Below are 19969 nucleotides of genomic sequence, written 5' to 3' on the forward strand. Positions count from 1 at the left end.
AACCGCAAGGTCAGCAGTTCGAAACTACCAGATGTTCCATGGGAGAAAGATGAGGCTTTCTGCTCCCGTAAAGATTTACAGCCTCAGAAACCCTGTACAGGGTCGCTATGAGTCGGAACGGACTCCCTGGCACATAACAACAACAACAACATATATATGTTGATGGTGGTGTTTAGTGCTGTTGAGTCAGTTCCAAGTCATATTGACCCTGTATGGAGTTTTCGAGGCGTGGATGGTGGATTTGAACCACTGACCAGTTTCAGTTCAAACTGACCTTGTAGTCCATTGCTTATCCTACAGTGCCACACCAGGACTACACACACATACACTCATACACACACACACACATACATATATTTCACTGGTTTTGCTTCTCTAGAAAACCCAGCCTAACACATGGCTAAACAAAGAACCATAGGAAGCTATGAGATACAATAGAGCAAATTCATTGATTATTCAGCATAGCCTAAGTGTCAAAAAAAATTAAATTAAAAGTTAAGATAGTTGACTATCTTACGGATATTGGTTTCCCTTGCCTACTATTGTAAAATAGATACTTGAGTGGGATAGAAAGGAATATAGAGAAATCTGATTATAGAAAGCTTGTAATCCTGTCTTCAGCCTATAACTGATTGGAATCCCTAAAAGAGGTTCTAGAACTTGCCCAGTGAAACAGGCTTCTTGCAGAACCTTTATAGTATACAGGACCTTACGTGGAATCCTGAGCCTCATCCAGAACCTTCTGAGGTGGGACATTCCCACTTGAAAGGACATGCAGACCAGCCTGGAGCGGCTAGAGGAACAGAAGATACTTTCTGAACGAAAGACCCACAAGTAAAAACAAAAACGGCAGTCTATTTTGTTATTACAAGAACAAGCAAGTTGTTTGCCAGGGAGCCATCAAGTCAATCAAGTCCCTTCAGGACAAACCCCTCTCCAAGACAGAAACTCAAAGGGAGCACATGAGCAGGCAGGCATGTAAGCTCACTGGCAACCACGTTGGTTTACATGTGAATAGAAGTGGGGGGAAGTCAGTAATGAAGATTTGGGCTGAGTTCAATTATGTTCCACAGACTCCCGTTGACCTTGAGATGAGAGACAGAAGAGGAAGGGCTGATTGATCCAAAGTTTAGGGAGACTTACGAACTCCTGAGCCCATGGACGCTGATCTAGCCATGGCAGGCTAGAGCTGAGAGTGAAGCATCCAGTTGATATGAAGTGGGGAGAGATGCACAAGAATACCCAAACTTGCAGATAGTACCTATTTGAACTAGCTTCAACGGCTTAATGATCAGAGCTTGACTAGAGGAAGATAAAGAAATTTGATAAAGGAAGCAAGTGTAAATTGCTACAATTTGATTAACTTCACCTGTACTTATGGCTGTAGTAGCTCAAAATACCAACTGAGAGGGAAGGAGTCTTCACATCACGGATCAAGCCTATCCCCTCAATATGCGGGATTAATGTTGTTGTTAAGTGCCGTCAAGTCGATTCTGACCCATAGCGACCCTGTATAGGGTTTCCAAGGAACAGCTGGTGAGCTTGCACTGTTGACCTTGCAGTTCAAATGGCTTTGCAGTCTGGCACATTAAACCACAGCACCACAACAGAATTAATAGGGAGGGGCAAATTAGACATTGGCTGCCTAAAATGGGAGCAGGGGCTATAAAGGCACAAAGTGACTGGCTTACAAATTTTCAAGAAGGAGTTTAGTTTCAGAGTGTGTGGGGGGCAGGGCAGGGGTTAGAATCCCCACTGAATAGTTTTCTTCTTGTCTAGATGGGTCTGGTGAAAGGAGGTGAGGATAGGATTCTCTTTATTCAATAGTGAGTAATTGTTATCATGACTAATTGTGATGGTCACAATTGTAAAGGTAGAAGTTTTGTGACATAAAGCGGTAAGTAGTTAATCTTGCAGTCCAGGAACAGAGGACCCTAGGACCATCAGGAGAAAAGAGCATGAGCAGAACGTGGGATCCTAACCAGAGAAGCAACGACACCAGAAATGGAGGCAGAGATGATGACATGGAGGGAGAGAGCAGCTGAAGACTCTAGACTCATGGAAAGAGAAAGGCTGTGTGCTGGTGGCCAGGAGACAGGCTTACAGAATGTGCCCTTTGGTTATTTAAATGATTGTATATTCCTGCGTGGTTTTAGTGTACATCAAGAAAACAAAAACAACCAGAGGGAATAGAAGCAAATACTAAATGATGATGCGTGGAGGGGATTGTCATCGTTGCAGTGAAACAAAATACGATAGGATGAGTGCAAAACCAATGTTCTCCCATGTAAACTATCACTGAATTCACAATAAAAGCTTTAAAAAAATGAAAGAAGGACTACTTCTAAAAATATAAGGAGAGGAGATTATGAGAGTAGGAATGTATGCCTTATTATTGGGTCAGTTACATTATTTATACTTGAAAATGTATACTATTTAAAAATAAAGTTATGACTTTATTTTTTTTAAGTGTTATAGAACAGTATGTGTAGTTTGAGCCCAGGTGTGAATACCTAGAACTACCTGCACAAAAAATTAGGTTAACTATGTTGTTGTTAAGTGCCATCAAGTCAGTAATCTTGAGTAAGACACAACCTCTGTTTATCTGTAAAATGGGGGCTGTCTCACATGGAGATGTGAGTCCTGGTGTGGCATCATAGAACAAGCACTCAACCTCAAGGTTGGTTTGAACCACAAACTTGGCAATTCAAACCCACCAGCTGCTCCTTGGAAACCCTATACAGGGTCATTATGAATCGGAAAGGACTCCACGACTCTTAACAACAGTCACATGGAGATGAAGATCATTCCCAGTACTTGGTCCATAAACACCCTGTAAATCTTGGGTCTCATGGTGTGGCGCTGTGGGTTAATGCGCCAGACTGCAAAGCTGTTTGAACTGTAAGGTCGGCAGCAGTTCAAGCTTACCAGCTTCTCCTTGGAAACCCTATACAAAGTCGCTATGGGTCGGAATCGACTCGAATGCACTTCGCAACAACAATAGTAAAAGCACAAAGATTTGAGTAGGAAAGTCTCATTTCATCGGCCCTGATTCATCAGTCCTCACATTTCAGCTGGCAACCACCATGTTGTTCTCATGCTAGTTAAAGATGGGCACAAAGTTCCCAGCTTCAGTGTTGGACCAATCTCCTTGATACAGTCCTTCATTGGTTGGTGTTCTCAAAGTGTGCACTACTGTAATGCAGCTCTGTGGTTTCCATCTTGTTGACCACCTCAATGAGCTTCACAGCCAGTGGATAGGCCAGCAGTGTGTGCTTACAGGCCAGTCCGTTCTTGGAGATGCCAGCCTCAAAGTTGCCCACACCACTGACCCCAGAGACAGAGGAAAGAAGGCCTAGCTCAGACCTGGCCTAGGATACCCACTGCCCACCCATAGCAGGGTTGGTATCACCCCAATGGGTCCTTGGAGGTGCCTGTGATCATGTTCTTGATGAAGTCATGGTGACCTGGGGCATCAATGATGGTGAGGTAGTATTCGCTGGTCTTTAGCCTCCACAGGGAGGTGCCAGTGGTGATGCCATGCTCCCACTCTGCCTCCAGCATTTCCAGCATCAAGACATGCTTGAAGGAGCCTTTACCCATCTGGACCAGGAGTGGGAGGGAAAGCCCCAGAGTGACCAGCATTGTTAGACAAGGTGTGCATCGACCAAGAAGAAAGTTCCCTGTTAAGCTAGAGTCAGAAAGGAAGTAACCAAGCAATGAACACAGGGTCTTTGTTTGCTTTTTAATGTTTTCTGTCAAATACATTGCTTATATCATTCAGTTTTTTGTTGTTGTTTGGCTTTTAAGAGCAAGTGTTAGAGTCAAAGTGACCCAGGGTGGTATCATAAAGTGCATAACCTGGCACATGATCAACAAGCCCTCAAATTATTAGTAGCAGTAAACACTTCGGTAATTCTTGGAAATGCTGTAGAGGGTCGCTTTAAGTCAGAACTGACTCCATGGTATTTAACAACAACAACAACAACTAGAATACACTTCGGTAATGCTGCACCATGCATCAGCCACCATTTTTTATGGACTTAGCACAGATTAGCTTATTTCATCCTCACAACAGCTCAGTGGGAAAAAAGGGCTGCTGCTTTTTACATGCAGAAACAGAAATTCAATAACTAGCCCAAGGTCATATCATGAGCTGCAGAGCCAGGACTAAACCAAAGGGTTGACTGCAAATGCAAACTCTTAGCCACTGTCCTTTAGTAAATGACCTTGATAAATTCTTTATGCTCTAGTAAAAACGAAGCTAATAAAAATGTGTCTACAGGTTACCGTATTGGTCCAGGGTGGACTAACCCTTGCCAGCTGCAGGACCCTGGACATTTGTTCATCTCAGTTCTAATGATCCAACAGGCCTAGCACCCGGGTGACTTTTCCTACTATGTTGTTGTTAAGTTCTGTCTAGTCTTTTCTGACTCAGCAACCCTGTATAAGGGTTTCTGAGGAGTGGCTGGTGGGTTTGAACTACCAACCTTGTGATTAAAAGTCCAGTGCTTATCCTACAGCACTACACCAGGACTCCCTTTTCTACTATAGAAACCTATAATGCCCATCTTTGTAATACAACTTTATAATGTCCATCATTGTTTAGACAATGCATTAGATAAACAGTTCTCAAAGAGTAGTCCAGGGACCGAGACTCTTTGGGGTTTAAAACCAACTGGTTGCTGTTGAGTTAATTGTGCCTCACGGCAACCCCATGCGTGTCAGAGTAGAACTGTGCTCACAGGGTTTTCAGTAGCTGGGTTTTAGGAAGTACATTGCTAGACTTTTCTCCTGAGATACCTCCGGATGAACTTGAAGTTCCAATCTTTTGCTTAGCAATCAAGAACATTAACCCTTTGCGACTCCCGGTGAATCCCTTTGGAGTTTACAAGGTCAAAACTATTTTCATAATCACATGAAGATACTATTTCATTTTCTCATGAGTGTACATTGTCATTTTCTACAGATTACATGACATAAATACTGCAACAGATTGAATACCACAGCAGCTATGGGAATCCAGCTATTTTCTATTCAAGCCAGACATTATAGCGAGGGCAGTAAAAATGCCAGTCAGTGCCACTGTTCACACTAAATTTTTCTTGTTTTGGAAATAATAATTTTTCATAAAACATTACTATGTATAGAGTTTATGACTGTTAATTTTAAGTGAATTGAGTATTTTTATAATTCCATTTTAATTTTGAATATGGTAAATATAGATAGGTAAGGGTGTCCTGGTGAGGCGCTGTAGGATAAGCACTGGACCGTAAGGTCGGTTTGAACTGTAAGCTCAGTAGTTCAAACTCACCAGCTGCTCCTAAGAAACCCTAGAGAGGGTAGATTTGCATCGAACTGACTCAGCGGCACTCAACAACAACAGATAGAGAAAATTCACATAAACAAGAGTTCTTTGGCCTTCTTTCTGCGGTTCCTCTGAGAGGCTTTGAACCTCCAACCTTTCTTAGCACCATTTCCCCAACCAAAGCTTCCTTTGATACTGAGAATGTTGTTGTTGTTCAGTGCCGTCCAGTCAGCTCTGACTCACAGCAACCATGTATAGGATTTCTATGGAGTGGCTGGTGGATTTGAACTGCTGATCTTGAGGTTAGTAGTACAGTGCTTATCCTACAGAGCCACTCCAGGACTCCTCCCATAAATTCATAAAAGGTACAGTGAGGCTCTTGTGATGGCTTTACTGTTCTTGCTTCTGAAAGTACTTGCAGAGTGTTGGAGGAATTTTTTTTTAAAACAAACTGGTTTGGGGTCCAAAGATCAGGTTTCAGGTCCTAGCCCCACCACTTCCTGGCTGTGTGGTCTTTAGCATGCCACCTCATTTTCTGAGTCTCGTTATCTCATCAGCCAGAGAGGGAGATCTGATATAACTCGCAGCACGCTCTTGATGACCAGGTGGGCTGGGAGACTTTTTGCTCCAGTAAAGATTTACAGCCTCGGGAACCCTATATAGGATCGCAATGAGTTGGAATCAGTAGGTTTTTCAAACTGAAAAGTGCTAGATGAATGTCCTAGACTGTAGTGTGTTATTGCTGTTAAGTGCTGTCAAGTCATTTCAGATCCATAGCCACCCTGTATAGGGTTTCCTAGGATTGGCTAGTGGGTTTGAACCACCGACCTTGTGGTTCAAACTGACCTTGTGGTCTAATGCTTTTCCTACAGTGCCACACCAGGACTCCAGACGGTGGTATTGGCCTGTGAATAGATATAAACAGGTGGCCAGTAAATGGGCTCATTATTTGCCCTTATTTGACACACAGACTCCTTGTTGTTAGATGCCATGGACTTCATTTTAAGTCATATTAACCCTATGTGAGTGGCCCCAGAGGGTTTTCTAGGCTGTAATCTGTATGGGAAGGAGTTCTGGTAACGTAGTGGTTACGAATCAGACTAGGAACCGCAAGGTCAGCAGTTCGAAACTACCAGCTGCTCCATGGGAGAAAGATGAGGCTTTCTGTTCCCGTAAAGATTTACAGCCTAGGGAAACCCTGTTCAGGGTCGCTATGGGTCAGAACCGACTGGACAGCACTTAACAACAACAATCTGTATGGGAGGAGGTTGCCAGGTCTTTATCCTGCAGAACCCATTGAATGAACTCAAACCTCCATCCTTTGAATTAGCAGCGGAGTGCTTAACTGTTTGCACAGTGACCATGTATAGGGTTTCTGAGGAGCAACTCATGGGTTTGAACCTCTGACCTTTGGGTTCGCAGCTCAGTACTTATGCTACAGTTCCACACCAGGACTCCACTTGGTGTTGTTACTAAGGTTCCAAATCATAGCGACCCTAGGGTGTCTGAGGAGCAGGTGCTGAGTTTGAAACACCGACCTTGTAGTTCAGACCGACTTTTCAGTCCAGAACATTATTCTGAGGCACCACACCACGACTTCAATCTGCGAGTGAGTCAGAAAATTTCCTTTGACCTCTCAAGAGGTTTTTCTGGGAGTGGTAATGTAATGGTTAGGGTTTCCAGAGGTTTAGCAGTTGGGAAATGAGCTTATTCCCATGGGGATGAAACCTAATACAGCCGTAGTTAGCTCCCTGATGAGCGGCTATGAGCAGCCAATCAGTGGAAGGAATGCCTCCTTGGGGGTGTGGCCTGCTTCTAATATAATGGGCACGAGGGAGAAACTCTTCCACTGGGGACCTGGGACTCTATAACTGGAAGATAATAAACCTCTCCTTATAGATGCACATATATACGTTTCCTTGGTTTTGCTTCTCTAGAAAACCCAGGCAAAGACAGTTGGTTTTGAAGACCCTGAGATAGGTTTTTGCTAAGTGAAGGTGATAGTAGCTTAACTGTTCCCTAAATTCCCTCCTGGTGTGGTGCTGTAGGATAAGCACTGGACTGCTAACCACAAGGTTAGTAGTCCAAACCCACCAACTTTTCCTTGGAAACCTTATATAGGGTTGCTATGAGTGGGAATCGACTCAACAGCACTTAACAACAACAACAAAGTCCCTCTCTGCATCAGCCAATCATTGTACCAGAAATTCTACCTTTAGTAATTTTGTGCTTTAGGTTCCTTTAAAAAACAAAACAAAACAACACAAAAAAAGCACACCAACTACTCCTTCTTCTTTCTTTCTTTCCTCCTCCCAACGAGTTCTTCTTACTGTTTTCCTGATTCCATCTTTGAACATTTTGATTTGGCCCAAGTCTTGAGGCTCCAACTAAAAAGGTTTCTAGCTCTGATAAAATCCAATATTAGAAACTTCATTAGACTATCTGGTCTTCCAGGGCAGGGACCATGGTTCAGTCATGGTCCTGTAACCTATATCCCCCAGGACCTAACACAAGACATGGTGAACAGTAGTTGTTTAGCAACAGCTAAATGAATCAACACGTTTCATCCAGAATCAGACTAAAGCATCCTTTCCATCATGCCTGCAGCTGGAAATGAAGAGTTGTTGTTGTTATATACCTTCAAGCCAGTTCTGATTCACAGAGCCCCCCATACACAACAGGACACAACACTGCCCAGTTCTGTGCCATCCTCACAATTGTTGTTGTATTTGAGCCCATTGATACTGCCACTGTGCCAATCCAGCTCACTGAGGGTCTTCCTCTTTTTCACTGACCCTCTACTTTACCAAACATGATGTCCTTTTCCAAGGACAGGTCCCTCCTGATAGCATGTCCTGATATCAACAAAGTACATGAGATGAAGTCTTCCCATCTTCACTTCTAAGGTGCATTCTGGTTGTACTGCTTCCAAGACAGATTTTTTTATTCTTCTGGAAGTCTATGGAACTTTCAAAATTCTTTGTCAACACCACAATTCAAATGTATCAATTCATCTCCAGTCTCCCTTATTCACTGTCCAGTTTTCATATGCTAGACAAACATGAGGTGATTAAAAATACTATGACTTTTGTTAAGTGCAGCTTAGTCCTCAAGGTGAAGCTCTTTTAAAGAGGTCTGTTGACTGTGAGGGTTGGAAATGTAAAGGTAGACATCAGGACTGAACCATTGGACATGAAGGCTAAGGACCATAGTCTCAGGGGACATCTTGTGAAAAAGCACAGTTCACCAAGATAATGTTCTACATCCTAACCTGGTGAAACTGTGTCTGGGGTCTTTAAAGTTTGCGAGTAAATAATTAAGAAGTAACTATTTTTGTAGCAAAAGGAGGGGAGTGATTGACTTTGCAGTCTAGGAGCAGAGGTCCCTAGGACCATCAAGGGAGAAGAGCGGAGAGCGGGACCCTACCCAGAGAAGCAGTGATGCCTGAGATGGAGGCAGAGATGATGATGTGGAGAGATGGAGCGGCTGGGGACGTTAGACACAGAAAGGGAGAGGAGCTGTGTGCTGACAACCAGGGGGCAGGCTTGCAGGGTATACCCTTTGGTTGGTTGATGATGCATAGAGGGGATTGTAACCATAGCAATGAAATGATATACAACAGGATGGATGTAAAACTAATGTTCTCCCATGTAAACTATCACATAATTCACAATAAAACATTTAAAAAATAAATAAATAAAGAGGTCTGTTGAAGCAGATTTGTCCAGTGCAGTACAGTGTTTGATTTCTTGACTGCTGCTTCCATGAGCATTGATTGTGGATCCAAATAAAATGAAATTCTTCTCAACTTTAATCTTTTCTCCATTTAGCATGCTGTTTTTAATTGGCCCAGTTGTGAGGATTTTTGTTTTCTTTACATTGAATTGGAATCTATACTGAAGGCTATATTCTTTGATTTTTATCATCAAGTGCTTTAAGTCCTCTTTGCTTTTAGCAAACAAGATTGGGTCATCTTCATATCACAGGTGGTTAATAAGCCTTCCTCCAATCCTGCTGTCACATTCTTCTTCATATAGCCCAGCTTTGCAGGTTATTTGCTCAGCATACAAATAGAATCACTATGGTAAAAGAATACAATCCTAGCACACATCTTTCCTGATTTTAAACCACTCGGAATTCCCTTGTTCTGTTCTAATGACTGTCTTTTTGGGGTTTTTAAAAGTTTTTATTGTGAATCGAGTGATAGCTTACATCTGTGTTACACTCATTCTATCGTATTTCGTTTCATTGCAATGATTACAATCCCCTCCATGCATCATCATTCAACAGTATTTGCTTCTATTCCCCCCCACCTTTTTTTGGACATACACAAAAACACTTAGGAATATATAATCATTTAAGCAACCAAAGGGCACATTCTGTAAGCCAGCCTCCTGGCCGCCAACACACAGCCTTTCTCTTTCCATGAGTCTAGAGTCCTCGGCTGCTCTATCTCTCCATGTTATCATCTCTGCCTCTGTCGCTGGTGTCTCTGCTTCTCTGGATAGGGTCCCGCATTCCACTCATGCTCTTTTCCCTTGATGGTCCTAGGGCTCAAATGACTGTTTTTTGATCTATGTACAGTTTCCTTATAAGCACAACTAAGTATCTGGAATTCCCATTTTTTGCAATGTTATTCATAGTTAGTTATGATCCATACAGTCGAATGCCTTTTCACAGTCAATAAAACACAAGTAAACATCAGACTTACATTCTTTGCTTTCAGTCAAGGTCCATCTGCTGTAAGAAATGAGATTCCTTGTTCCACATCCTCTTCTGAATTTGGTTTGAATTTCTAGTAGTTCCCTGTCGATGCACTGCTACAACTGTTTTAAAATTACCTTCAGAGAAGTTTCACTTGCATGTGATACTGATGATACTGTTCAATGTTTCCACACCTGTCAGGTCACATGTTTTTGGAATGGGCACAAATATGGGTCTCTTCCAATGCATTGGCCAGGCAGCTGTATCCTAAATTTCTTGACACAGATGAGCGAGCGTCTTCAACATTGCATCAGTTTGTTGAAAGATTTCAATTTGCATTCCATCAATTCTTGGAGCCTTGGTTTTTGCCAATGTCTTCAGTGCAGCTTGGACTTCTTCCTTCAATATCATCAGTTCTTAATCAGATGCTACCTCTTGAAATGGTTGGGTATCGTCCAATTCTTTTTGGTACAGTGACCTTGTTTATTCCTTCCATCTTTTGGTGCTTTCTGCATCATTCAAATTTTTTGCATATTTGTCCTTGCTGTTAGGTGCAATCGAGTAAGTTCTAACTCTTAGCAACATATACAGAACAGAATAAAACACTGCATGGTCCTGTGACGCCCCTCAGTATTGCAAGTCAAAACTTGAATTTTTTTCTTCAGTTCTTTCAGCTTGAGAGATGATAAGTGTGTGCTTCACTTTTGGTTTTCTGACTCCAGGTCTTTGCACATGTCATTATAAAAGCTTACTTCATCTTCTTCACTTCTCTTTGAACATTTCTGTTCAGCTCTTTTCTTTCCTTTTTGCTTCAGTTCACTTTAGCTGCTCTACATTCAACAACATGTTTCAGAGTCTCTTCAGACGTCCACTTTAGCCTTTTCTGTCTTCCCTGTCTTCTCTTCATGACCTTTTGCTTTCTTCCTGTATGATGTTCTTGACATCATTCCACAACATCTTTGGTCTTTGGTCACTAGTGTCCAATGTGTCACACCTGTTCTTGAGATAGTCTCTAAATTCAGGTGGGATATACTGGTGTTTGGCACAGTAGGATCCAGCATTGGACTGCGAGCCACAAGGTCGGCAGTTCAAATCCACCAGCTGCTTCTTGGAAACCCTATACAGTATCACTGAGTTGGAAACAACTTGATGGCACTTAACAACAACAATAACAATACTCAAGATTATATTTGACTCTCTTGTACGTTTGTTTTGATGAAGTAAGGAACAAAACAGGGAGGTCAAATTCATCTTTTACAGGCCCAATACAAGATTATCACAGGTCTATCTTCTGCTTTTTAAATTTACTGATAAGGCACAACTCAAAATAAGAATGTTGTTGTTGTCGTTTAGTGCCTTGGAGTCAGGTCTGACCCATAACAACCCTGTATAGGGTTTCCAAGGAGCAGCAAGTGAGCTTGAACCACCGACTTTGCAGTTCAAACCAATTTTACAGTCCAGCACATTAACCCACAGCACCACACCAGGACTCCAATAAAATGAGAATGAACATCTGCAAACATCTATTAATAATCGGAATATGGGATCTATGAAGCATGAATCTAGGAAAATTGGAAGTTGACAAAAATGAAATTGAATACATAAAGATTCGTACTCTAGGCATTGTTTTTGTTGTTATTAAGTGTAATGGAATTGGTTCTGATTCATAGCTACCCTGTATAATGTTTCCAAGGAGCATCTGGTGGGTCTGAACCACCAACTTTGTGGTTAGTAGTCCAGTGTTTATCTACAGAAGCACACCAGGACTCCATCCTAGGCATTAGTGAGCTGAAATGGACTGGTATTGGCTATTCTGAATCAAACAATTATATGATTTACTTTGCCAGAAACAATAAATTGAAGAAGAATGATTTTATATCTGCTGTCAAAAAGAACATTTCAAGATCTGTCTTGAAGTATAATTCTGTCTATGATAGGATACTATCTATATGCCGACAAGGGAGACGGGTTAATACCACTGTATTCAAATGTTCACGCCAACCACTAAAGCCAGTGTGATAGTTAAGGCTTTCTGTCAACTTGACTGGGCCAGGATTCCCAGTGGCTTGGCAGTTAAGATGTGGTTAGGTTGTGGTGAAATCTAACATGGGCATAGTTATGACGATTGGCTATAATAAGCAGGCATAGTTAACGCTATTATGATTGGTATGAGCAGCCAATCAATTGAAAGGATGTTTCCTTGGGGGTGTGGACTGCTCCCAAAATAATGGATACGCAGGAAGAGCTTGCTGTTTTTTTCCCGCTGGTTCTAGATCTCTCATCTAAGTCATCTTCTAACCTCTGGTTCTTTGAACCTGAGCCAGGGCCCTGCTCTATTGTTTGTCCACCTGTCTGCCTGCCAGGCCTACCCACCTAGTGTGCCTGCAAGTTGTGCTTGGGACACTCCACACGCCCACTCCTGCTGCCTTGGCTCATGCGCTCCGCACCACCGGTTTTGCAGCAGGTCTGTGTGGGCCTTGGTCACCCCTGTCACCCTATTGCTACCCCTGATGCATCACTGTGCTCATGCTCCAGAGACTCCTGTCTTCCCATCTGCCATCCAGCCCTGCTTGTAGACATTGTCTCACCTGACCTGGACTTGGGACTCTCCCACCTCTACAATTGTGAGCCATTTCCTTGATATAAACTTCTCTTTATATATATATGTATACGCTTGTTGTTAAGTGCCATTGAGTTGATTTCTATGCCTAGTGACCTTGTATGAGGTTTCCAAGGAGCAGCTGGTGAATTTAAAGTGCTGACCTTGTGGTTCAAACTGACCTTGCAGTCCAGTGCATTAGTCAGTTCAGACTCATAGTGACCCTGACACACACCTTTCCTGATTTTAAACATTCAGTATCCCCTTGTACTGTTTGAGCAGTGCTTCTTGGTCTAGGTACAGGTTCCTCATGAACACAATTAAATGTTCTGGAATACCCATTCTTTGCCATGTTATCCATAGTTTATTATGATCCACACACTCTAATGCCTTTGCATAGTCAATATAGCACAAGTAAACATCTTTCTGGTGTTTTCTGCTTTTAGCCAAGATCCATCTGATGCCAACAATGACATTCCTAGTTTCATGTCCTCTTCTAAATCCAGCTTGAATTTTTGGTAGCCCTCTGCCAATATACTTCTGCAACTGTTTTTGAGTTATCTTCAGCAAAAATTTACTTGCATGTGATATTAATAATTTTATTCGGTGATTTCTGTATTCCATTGGGTCACCTTTCTTTGGAATGGTCACAAATACGAATCTCTTCCAGTCTTAGCATAAACAAATGAGTGCCTCCAGTCCTGCATCAGTTTGTTGAAGCATTTCAATTGGAACCCTGTTTTTTGCCAATGCCTTCAGTGCAATTTGAACAACTTCTTCCTTCTTCCTTCGATATCATCTCTTCTTGATCATATGGTACCTTTTGAAATGATAGAACATTGGCCAATTCTTTTTGGTAAAGTGACTGAGTATTCCTTCTATCTTCTTTCGAGGATTCCTGCATCATTCAATATTTTGCCCACAGAATCCTTTAATATTGCAACCTGAGGCCTGAATATATTTTTTTCAGTTCTTTCAGCTTGAAAATTTTGAGTACATTCTTCCCTTTGATTTTCTAACTCCACATCTTTGCACATTTTGTTATAATAATTGATTTTGTCTTCTCAAGCTGCCCTTTGAAATGTTCTTCTGTTCAGCTCTTACATCCTCATGTCTTCCATTTGCTTTAGCATCTCTATGCTGAAGAACAAGTTTCAGAATCTTTCCTGACATTCATTGTGGTCTTTTCTTTCATTTTAATGACCTTTTGCTTTCTTCCTGTATGATGTTCTTGATGCCATCCTATACCTCTTCTGATCTTCAGTCATTAGTGTCTAAGGCATCAAATGTGTTATAAAATGGTCTCTAAATTCAGATGAGATATACTCAAGGTCCTATTTTGGCTCTCATAGACTTGTTTTATTTTTTTTCCATTTCATTCTGAACCTGTATATGAGCAATTGATGGTCTATTGTATAGTTGACTCCTGGCCTTGTTTTGCTTGATGATATTGCACTTCTATATTGTCTCTTCCAACACCCTTTATGTTGTTGAACAAAGGTATCTGCAGTGAAGGTGTGGTGCTGCTGGTTAATGCACTGGACGGCAAGGTCAGCACCAGCTGCTCCTTGAAAACCCTACACAGGGTCACTGTGAGTCCGAACCAATTAACAACAACTTGCAAAATCTGTCATGCGATCTCTCTGTGTTTTTGTTGTTATAGTAAGTTAAAAAAGAAACAGTAACTGCTAAGTGCCTCCATCATGAGTTTCCCAAACTCCAGCACACATGTCCCCATGGTGAGACTCAGGTGGCGGACACATGAAGTCAGTGACTGAACTGCCAAGCCTTAGATCAGGCCTGGGGGTGGTGAGAAATGAGGGACTGTGGGGGAGTTTCTGTTTCCGTTACCAAGTTCCCAGGATGCTGAGGGTGGAAGTCCTGGGGCACACCTGGACAGCAGTCTGGTGGGAGGTCTGGCTCAGCTGCCAGGGGTGGGGTGGCTGCCTAGCCTCCTCACTTTCCTGGAACCTGGGCAAGTGGGTGTCTGGGAGGAGGAGGCATCAAGGAGCAGCCAGCCACCTGTCATCTGGGGCGTTGGTTGGGAGGAAGGGGACAAGCTTCCTGTCTTCTCCACCCTAGCTTACTTCTTTCCTGTCTCCCAGGTTTAGCCTCAGGACCCACCACCCAGGAGATGGGGTAAGAGAGCTAGACTAACTTGACTCTTTGGTGAGCTATGGAAAGGGGAGCAGGATCATACCATTCCCTTGAGGGTCAGCTGAGGCCGAGGTGGGGCACATCCCTTCCCAGTTGAGAGGCGGTCCTGACTCTGTAGCTTTCAGGAAGCCAAAGAGTAAGGAGGCCAAGCAAGGAACTGCCAGGAGAAATCAAGGGGAAGGAGCTCACTTAGGACTCCTTCTGACTCCCCGCTTCTCCAAAATTTCCTACCAGGCTCTGAGTCCCACAACAGATTTTAAGGCAAGCCTTCTGAGGGGCTGGTTCAGGATCTGGGTGTGGCCCCATAGGCTGTGCTGTGCATTGCCCAACACCAGGGGCTGTCATGATATGGGGCAACATATGTGTCCTTGTGGCTCCCTGCTGCCACCGGTGCCAACCCTGCTTGGGTTACTTCCTTTCACCCCCTCACTACACACCTGGCCTCCCCAGGCCTGCACCCAAACCCATGATTCATTTATTTATTCATTTATTCATTCAGCAGGTATGTATTGTCAGAACGCTCTGTGTTGAGTGCTGGGATACAGCAGGGTTCAAGTTGTTGTCAGTCTGGTCAACAGACACATGGAGGCACACTTGACAAACCCCCAATTAACGTACAGCCTAGCACTAAGGAGACCCCAAATGCTCAAAGTCATTGAGTCCCTCTGCAATCCATCTCTGCATGGCTTTTTAAATCTAGCATTCTGCCTACTACCATCCCAACTGTATCAGAACAAAGAACTTCTACGAAGCGGATACTTTCACCACTTATTTAAAGCATAAGTGTGTGATGTGGGGATCTGATCCCATTTTAGCAGTCTAGGAGGGCTTCCCAAGGAAGGTGACTTTTTAATCAAAGTTGGGAAGTATGTTGTTGTTGTTAAGTGTTGTTGAATCAATCCAAACCCATAGAGACCTTGTATAGGGTTTCCGAGGAGCAGCTGGTGAGCTTGAACCACCGACCTTGCAGTTCAAACAGCTTTGCAGTCTGGCGCATTAATCCACGGTGCCACACCCGGACTAGTATCATGAATTTACTTCATGTAGCTTTTCTATCTAAAGTCTTTCTGATGGTGGTGGTTCTGTGCTGTCGAGTCGCTTCCAATTCTTAGTGACCCTAGATAGGGTTTCCAAAGCTGTAAATCTTTACGGAAGCAGAAAGCATCATCTTTCTCCTGTGGAGCGGCTGGTGGATTCAAACTGCTGGCCTTGTGGTTAGCAGCCCGGTAGATTGGCTAAAGCAGCTTTGTAACACTTGCCCAAACAGGCCAGAGGTTGAGGGGCCACATGGCTGAGATGCTGATGACAAGAGTGAGGCGTGCCTGCAGTAGGGCAGAGAAGAATGTTCCTGACTAGAGATCTGCCCCTTCCTGAGTTGTTTCTGATCCCTGCTCACTTCCTTAATAAACCCCCCAAATTGTGAGTACTCTCTGTGAGTTCTGTGTGACCATTGTAATGGATTATTGAACCCAGATGTGAAGCAGAGTTGGCTGTTGGAGAGATGGTAGGTGCCAGACGAAGATGAAGAAGATTCAAGAGTAAAGGCATGTCTGACATCTGTCCTTCTCCTATTTTGAGTTTAATTCTCCTTCCTCTTTGTGAGGCCTGAGGAAGTCAGACATGGCCTCCCTGACATCTTTGTAGGAAGGATGCCTAGGAGTCCACCCCGAGTTAGGGAAGGTAAGAAGCTTCTCAGGTGCCTCACCAACCACAGCATTCTCAGCCAGTGAGACAACTCACACCCCAAGGCTGTGCCAAGATGTGACTTTCTCCCTATCTCATACGCACACAATGGCATACACAGGAACACTCAGCAGCAGGACCCTCCCAGCCTGATGGCTGCTTCAGTAGCCCTGTGCTCCTTTCTCTCTGATTTCCATCACTCCCTTTCTCTTGACCATCATACTTCTTGGGTTCCATTTCCAGCTTCATATTTACCTGCTGTGTGACCTTGTGCTCCCTAGCATGATTCCTTAACTGTAAATAAGTGTAGTAACTCTCCCGCCCTCTCAGGGTTATTAAGAGGGTTAAGGGTGTGAGTCACATAAAGCCCCTAGCACAGTGTCTGTCTCTCCTGAGGTGATAGCTGTTTTATGAGCCTTGCTGTCATTGTCTTTCCCCTTGGCCTTACACTGGCCTCACCTTTCTGCCTTCTGCAAAGGCCCTGACTCTTTTTCTCACAGCTTATTGTATCCCTCCTCCCACGCTGCCTGAGCCTTCTTTCTTTCTTTCCCCTCTCTCATTTCTGAGTCTGAAACCCAGAAAACTTGAACGGCTGTAGAAGGGTAAGAAACAACCATCTCCCCAAATAGAAACGTCACTGGTCTCAGATCCCTGGGGACTTCTACCCAGCCTGAGAATCCAGGCATAACCCACACAGATCCTGAAGTAAACCCCTCCTAGAGAGGGGAGTGGTTCATCTTGCAGTCCAGGAGCGAAGGACCCTGAGACCATCAAGGGAGAAGAACAGAGTGCAGGACCCTATCCAGAGAAGCAATGATGCCAGAGATGGAGGCAGAGACGATGATGTGGAGAGATGGAGCCACTGGGGACTCTAGACTCATGGAGGGAGAGGGGCTGTGTGCAAGCTTGCAAGGTATGCCCTTTGGGTGTTTGAATGATTGTATATTCCTGAGTGTTTTGGTGTACATCCAAAAAAAAAAAACAGAGGGAATAGAAGCAAATACTGTTGAATGATGATACATAGAGGACACTGTAATCATTGCAATGAAACGAAATATGATAGGATGAATGTAAAGCTGATGTTCTCCCATGTAAATTACCACTCAATTAACAATAAAAACTTAAAAAAAAAAACAAAAAACCTCCTAACGAGGTCAGGTTATTTCCTGAGCCTCAGTTTCCCCATCTGTAAACCACAAAGGGAAAGGATTAGCTTAGATGTCCTCAAAGTCCACTGCAGGGCCAATGGAACTCCACCCAAGGGGCAGACAGGGTGTGGAGAGAGCACCTCAGAGACATGGGTTTAAACTTTGGGGGTTCCTCTAATCCTCTGGTGAGTTTTGCAAATTCACTTCTCTGAACTTTGGTCTCCTCATAGATAAAAATGAGGTCAGCACGGGTCTACAAGAGGGATCAGAAAAGTGCTCTGAGAATTGTTATGCCAGTCCTGGTACAGGCACCACTCACTAGCCAGCAGATGGCGCCATTGCAACCTCAAGGTCGGCAGTTAAAACCCAGCAGCTGCTCCTTGGAAACTCCATAGCGTCTCTTCTAAACTCGACGGCAACAACAACATTATCCAGCAGATGGCGCCGTTGCAGCGTCAGTATCTGGGCCCTACGGTGATTCCACAGCCAGCTTCTGCTAGATTAGGACCAATGTTGAGTGATGAGGACCATATTCAAGTCTAGAATGTTAGTTAAAAGTCCAAACTTTGGGCCGAGTAACCTCCTGAATGGCATCTCTTCTTCAGGGTTTATTCAATTTAAAAATCAATGATTGGCACCCTCTCCCCCCACCCCACTCCTGTTCCCTCCCCACTTCAACTACTTCAAGTGATCTACATCCAAGTCCATTCAAGTCACCAGGTTTTGACCAGTGCCTTTGCCTCTTTGTCTAGAATGTTCTCCCCGCTCCTGCTTTGTCACTTCCAAGAAAATGCAAGACTTGATGGGTTTTTTTTTCTATTTCTATTTCTTAAAACTTTATTGAGATAGAATTTACACCTAAAAAAATCAAGCCATTTTAAGCATACAATTCAACAGTGTTAGGCTTAGTTTTTAAAATTCTGCATCTCCAGTTGTACCTCTCTTCTGAGTCCCAGACCCTTTATTCAACTACCCCTTTTACATTGCCACTTGGCTGCTCTCTGGCCCCAACTCAATATTGTTGTTGGTAAACGCCGTCAAGTCGATTCCGACCCATAGTGACCCTGTATAGGGTTTCCAAGGAGCAGTTGGTGAGCTTGAACCTCCAACCTTGCAGTTCAAATGGCTTTGCAGTCTGACACATTAACCCACAGCACCACACCAGGACTCTCCAATTCAATATATCCCCATCAAGCATTATTGTCCTCCACAACTTCTCCTCTGTGCTTTCCATTGGTCTTGGTTTCTCCAGGGCAGCAATGCTATCTTTTTCTTTGCCTTTTCTCAGAACCACAAAGTAAGTGCTTGATGAAGGTTTACTGAACAACTAAATAAAATCCATTAGTGTCTTCATCACCTTGTTACCGTCACATCCTATCCTCTCATCCCACCTGCCAACCACTCCTCTTGAATCTCCCTCTGAACTGTCAGTCCACCCAAAGTCCTGCCACCCGCAACTTCACACCTTCACTTTACTGTAGCAGGGACTTCCTCCCGGGATCCCCACCCTTCTTCCCACCTGTCTGGTCTTTGTCTTCCTCGCTGACTGTGGAGTGACTTCTTACACAAGCACATCTGATGTTGGCATTTTATCTCTATGAATAGCTCTCCTCTCTGCCGCACTCTAATCGAACCAACCCCGCGTCCTGGTGTGGCTCTGTGGGTTAATGCACTGGACTGCAAAGTTGGTTTGATCTGCAAGGTTGGCAGTTCAAGCTCACTAGCTACTCTTCGGAAACAGGGTTGCTATGGATCAGAACAGACTCAAAGGCACTTAACAACAACAACGATCTAACAAGCGCAGCCCTTTGGAATTTGGTCTCAGCCCATTTTTCCAGCATCCATGTAATCCCTCTCACCCCTCCAACTCTTCCAGGCTCCAGACACTGAAAATCACGGAGCCGTATGACACACTGGCTTAGAGGCAGGTCTGGAGTCAGTCTGACTAGAGTTCACATTCCAACAGCTGTGCTTCTCTGAGTCTCTGTTTTCTCATCTGTAAAATGGGAGCAATGACAGCATCTACCTCTTAGGACTGTTGTGATCATCAAAGAAGATGATGTAGGTAAAGCACACAGTCAGGACTTAATACATGTTAGTTTTCTGGCTCCCCATGCACACTGACTTTTTGATCCTAGAATTCATCTATAGGCCGTTGATCCCTTTCTCTCCACCAGAGGTGCTGCAGACTATTTTACAAAGTCCAGGAGCAATCAGGAGGTGTTGGAGGAGAATATTGCAAGTGCCATGGGCTGCCAAAAGAACAAACAGATCTGTGTTGGAAGAAATGCAGCCAGAGTGCTCCTTGGAGGCCAGGATGGCCAAACTTCGTCTCTCATACTTCAGACATATTGTGAGGAGGGACCAGTC

The 19969-nt window shown here is 43.7% G+C and overlaps 1 pseudogene; it reads right to left on the bottom strand.

Moving 5' to 3' along the window:
- The window catches only part of LOC102810845, a 9208-nt pseudogene extending 5605 nt beyond the window's left edge, over positions 1 to 3603 (bottom strand).
- Between the last annotated feature and the right edge of the window lie 16366 nt (positions 3604 to 19969).

The sequence above is a fragment of the Chrysochloris asiatica genome, unplaced genomic scaffold, assembly GCF_000296735.1.
Source record: "Chrysochloris asiatica unplaced genomic scaffold, ChrAsi1.0 scaffold00047, whole genome shotgun sequence".
Lineage (NCBI taxonomy): Eukaryota > Metazoa > Chordata > Mammalia > Afrosoricida > Chrysochloridae > Chrysochloris > Chrysochloris asiatica.